Source organism: Anopheles stephensi, chromosome X, assembly GCF_013141755.1.
Source record: "Anopheles stephensi strain Indian chromosome X, UCI_ANSTEP_V1.0, whole genome shotgun sequence".
In the NCBI taxonomy this organism is placed as follows: Eukaryota; Metazoa; Arthropoda; class Insecta; order Diptera; family Culicidae; genus Anopheles; species Anopheles stephensi.
The window spans coordinates 13,928,250-13,933,077 of record NC_050201.1 but is presented as its reverse complement, the minus strand read 5'-3'; the positions used below and the strand labels follow the sequence as shown (position 1 = coordinate 13,933,077).

Here is a 4,828-nt window from a genome sequence, read left to right as displayed (position 1 = left end):
CTTCTTCTTCTTCTTCTTTACTGGCCTAACGACCTCTTCGGTCTTGCCTGCCATTTACGGCTTACTAGACTTATTAATACCACGTAGTTGGATAGTCAGTCTTTACTATAGAGGAACGGCCCAGATGAGATTTATAGTCATAGTCATTCTTACAAGCCTTATCGGCTTGGCCGGGATTCGTAATGTGGTTATGAGATTTCCAGGCTCTGCAATCATATACGGCTTTAAAAGCGATGAAGAGATGGACTGAGGCTGCTGCTTTGCTGTGGCCAGTGATGGGTCCTTTACCTACAAATGCCTTTCACTGATGACACCTGTTTGATAAGCGAGTAAGAGAGAACCCATGAATAGTATAATCAGTTCCATGTGATCGTGTATCCTTCTCACTACAGTGCTAACCCGTGACGAGTCGCAGTCGAAAGATGCACTTTCCGAGAAAGTAGTAGTGAAAGTGTGGTGGAGAAAGACAAAAAGTCCCCATTCAAACATATTAGATAAACACACAAACCGATTAACCGGTAAACGCCCACACTAGCGACACACAAACACACGCACTAATGAGCACAGAATGCGCGTGATAAACTTGCACGAGCCGATTGTTTGTGGCAGGTGCTGCTGCTGCTGAGTGTCTCGTTAGCCGAGTCGTCCAACACAACACACCTACACGATCGAGAACGGTAAGCAAGGAAGTGTGCAGCAGTAGTTAACAGGCAAACGTCAAGTCCTCGGGGTGCCAGACAACGCGACACGCGCGCCCTAACATTGAGGTGAGTTTTGACTGGCAAAAAAACAAGCGGCGTTTCCATAACTTCTTTACCGGGTAAAGTTGATTACCGAGACAGAACCAGGCACGAAAAAACAACACAAATGGTGGCATAATAATGCACCCACCAACCGAAAAAAGCACCATTTCAGTAACAGGTGTGTGTGTCTGCTTTTTTTTTTCTCCTGCCGCTCGTTTCTTCGACACGGGAGAGTTAGTATTGAGCTAATATATACACGTAGGAGGAAGCCGTGCAAGCGTGTGTAAGCGACGAAAATCAAAAACACGGTGTAGGTGTAGTGAACCGATGCCGAACCGAAACTGCACGATTGCATACGCACCACTGGCAAACGGGAACTAATTACCACCATTTTTTTTTTATTAAGGTTTTGCTTTACCTTCCATCATCAATCGAATTGATTAGATTTTTTTGGTCGCTTTCTTTCACCCACAGTGCACGAAATATGAATAGCACCAGCATGTTTTTTGACAAGATTTGTAAAAATTAATTAACCTATTTATCTATTTGCACTTTACAATGTTTAAACAAACCATTTTGAACCTTTTTGATTCGTAATGAATCAAGGGAGCGGCCCGGTGGTAGATGCGACAACGCCGGTCTTCATACGGCAGGACCGGGGCTCAAATCCCATCTGGACCGTTCCCACATAGTGAGGGCTGACTATTTAACTGTGAAGTATCATTTAGTCTAGTAAGCCAGATATGGCAGGTATGACCTAAGGGGTCGTTAGGGCAAAAAACAAGGACTAACGTCTGAATAGATGCCCCCCCACTCACGGCACTCACTTTTCGCTACTGAGTTACCTTAAATTTAGGTAATAGTTAAGCAAAAACGTGCAAAATTGGGCTAAAGTCTGAATTGATGGAGCTCCCACCCCCTCCTTCCCCACTCGCGCTCATTCATTTTTGCCAAAATAAGAAGAATCACAATGTTAACATTTTTGCGAACATATTTGCGAAATAAAAATAGCACCACCTAGCAGCAAACAAAGCTGCTTACTTGATTTTTGGCCATTTTTGTTTTCTTGTTGATGACTCAGTTGCGCGCAGTTCCCGTTAGAGATGGTGTTTTATACCGTAAGTCGTGACAAAAAAAATTGTTTTAGCTTCTTTTATGGGAATAGATAGAATGATGTCTAAGTAAACCATTTATCAGGCATTTTTTTCAATACAAAATGGTTATAGTACCTTCTAATCATATACCAAAGACGTACACTTCTTCAAAAATGTTAAGAAGTGCGACTGCACTGTGATACGTAGGAAGAGATGCTAACGTATCGTGAAGTATTGGCGTATATTAGTATCAAATCAGTCACTAAAAGAGGACAGCATCCTTAACTCGTGTGGAATCATAATGCCAAGTGGCCATCCCAGTGGCTTCACAGAGCGTCACAACTCGAAGCGGTTAAATATCGCCGTTAAAATATTTCCCCGGCGAGAGAATTCAAACACGTAGATTTTTTTGTGAAATGACGTGCAACTTGGATGGTTCACAGAATTGATAATAATTTTTGACACGATCTTCAATCGTGATAGATCGCGAGTGTGATATGAGATGGAACATTGATGCTGGTGAACTGATAATTTTGGAGGCCTCAACCATGACAAGTCTTGTAAGGGCCCGGGATGCGTTTAGCAGTTGGTAAATGACGCTATTCATAGCTCTAAACTAACTAAAGCATAATTTTCACACAACATTTTAATCAATTTTGGACAATACGGCGTCAAGTCGTAATACTTAAAATATAAATAAAAATGTTCATCAATTTTGGTTGCCTAGTACGTCCTACTAATCTTTAACTATTAGGAAAACCCCTCTAGTCGTGCCTTTCTCATCGTTATGAAAATAGCTAACAATTGGACTCGTGACTACAGACTGATCGATATTCATATAGACGCGGGATGTGCAAATAAATTGAGATAATTACTTGTATCTCCTTTTTTGACACTATACAACCTCTAGTGGTCTTGGCCTACCGTTTCTGGCTTTCATTGCCTTAATTTTACCCCTAGCTGGATATTCACAGGTCTGCGTGCGGAGAAGCGGCCGGGATAAGATTTGAACCCCGGTCCTTCCCGTGTGAAGCCCGGCAGAATAATATCTTTAAAAAGTAATTTAATTTAGTTATTTGTTGTAATATAGGCATCCGTTCGTCAAAAGTCAATGTGGTGCTATTTTTGTTTCGTACTCGATTTTAATGACTTTATCCCTTAACTGCAAGTGGTAAGTAAAAATTTCAATATAATGATTCAAAAAGGTTTCAAATAGATTGTATTAACATTTTGAACTGAAAATAGAACAATCGGTAAGTGAATGTAGAAAATTTTGACAAAAAAGACTTGGTGGTGCTATTCTTATTTCTTGTAGTGTATTTTGTAGACCTCAGTTTGGAACGATTTCGGAAATGTTGCGGTGTGTGGTGGTTCCGGTTGACTTCGCCGGCCATTCATCGTCGTTGCAACGTCCGATTACCACCAGTGCTACCTTACACACCGAGCCGTCTGCGTGTGTGTGTGTGTGTGAGTTGGCCGCACCCTTACCTACTTACGGGCGACAAAATTAAGAGCCGTGTGAGCGAATCGATCATTTAGAATGTAAATTTTATGACGATAATAACCATCGGGGCGCTGGTTAGTGTAACAAGATAATGGGGGGCGCCATTAAGAACAAACCCCCAAGACGGCCTTACGGCGCTTGGTTTTTCTTTCTTATAGGTTGCCTCGAGACACCTGGTCGCGTGCACGATCTTACCACAGGGCGGGCAGCACAGGGGTAACACGGAGCAGATGTGATTTGTCGTCTGCTTTAGCGCTAACTTGACGATATTGGACGATTCCCCTCTTAGGGGGATTTTTTTTTGCAGTGGCTTGGATACGAAACGGAGCGAAGATTTATGCATAATTGCCTTGCCGCTGTAAAATGCATTGCTCCATAGCTGATGTGGAATGGTAACACCTGCTGCTTGAGCCGATTACGTTTAGGACAAGTTTTGACATGTGTGTGACAGTTAAGTATTGATTTATTTTACTTTAACATCTTTACAAAATGGAATGCAGCAAGGGGAAAAAAGCGGGAGAGTAAAGTCGAGGACGATTAAATCCGATACGATCATTGAAAGCCGGACTGAATCCACTGGAATACCAACCATCACTATGTAGAAGACCTCGTTCCCTGAGGCAAGTCGGTAAGTTTTTAGAATGATGACCTTTACGCAGAATTTCATTTTTATTTACTATTTAATTTTTTTCATTTTTATTGCATTTTAGGTGCTCGTGTTACTCTTGACTCTAGTCAAGTGACTGCAGATATCTAAAAAAACGAATGCATCATAGTGTTACCTGATAACTGGCCTCTTCAAGTCATGCCTGGCATTTCTGGCTTACTAGACTCAATGATACCACGTAGTTGGATAGTTAAAGACTGGCGCCGCTGTCGCATCTACCACCGGGACCGCTGGCAAGTTATTGAAAAGAAAAAGTGCTTCAAAAACTGTTCATCTAATGTTTACATAATAAGCTCACGCTGTAGGCAATGGAAAACTCTTATTAATCGATGAACGCTAGCCTGTACTTTATGTTACCGTGCTATGCAATTTGATTCACCCTTTTGCTCTCGAGATCGGTTTTCACACGAACGAACGAACAATTCGATGTGGTTCACGATGCATTCGTTGCTACATTTTTGCCGGTTCATTTACTTATTACAATTAATTATTGATGAAAGCAATTCAAAGTTCTGAGTACTTAGCATCAACTAAAGATTATTCCTTGGAAATGCTCCGGGATGGAGCATGTCAGGATTGTAGGTTCAGAAAATTCTTCTCTGTTATATTTACATTAGGATATGCTTCGTAATAGATGGTTGTTTGACGTAACTTTTCCTTGTAATCTGTTCTACAATTGAACTTTTTCTACTTATTTTGTGTATTGTTTAGGGTCATGAGTTCGTGTTGGCATAAGCATTTGCATTTATTCGTATGGCTTGGCGAGTAGCCTTCAAATTATTCGTGCAAATACTGATGGGATGTATTACACTTAACGATT

General features: G+C 41.3%; 1 long non-coding RNA gene across 2 annotated transcripts; it reads left to right on the top strand.

Moving 5' to 3' along the window:
* The first annotated feature begins 556 nt into the window (after positions 1-556).
* Positions 557-4,467, top strand: LOC118509320. 2 transcript variants are annotated; one of them, XR_004905859.1, is made up of 4 exons: positions 557-767; positions 3,500-3,733; positions 3,842-3,969; positions 4,052-4,467. It is a non-coding gene; the product is annotated as an uncharacterized LOC118509320 (long non-coding RNA). The 2 variants fall into 2 exon arrangements; XR_004905860.1 differs by lacking the exon at positions 557-767 and adding an exon at positions 3,264-3,415.
* The last annotated feature ends 361 nt before the right edge of the window (positions 4,468-4,828 follow it).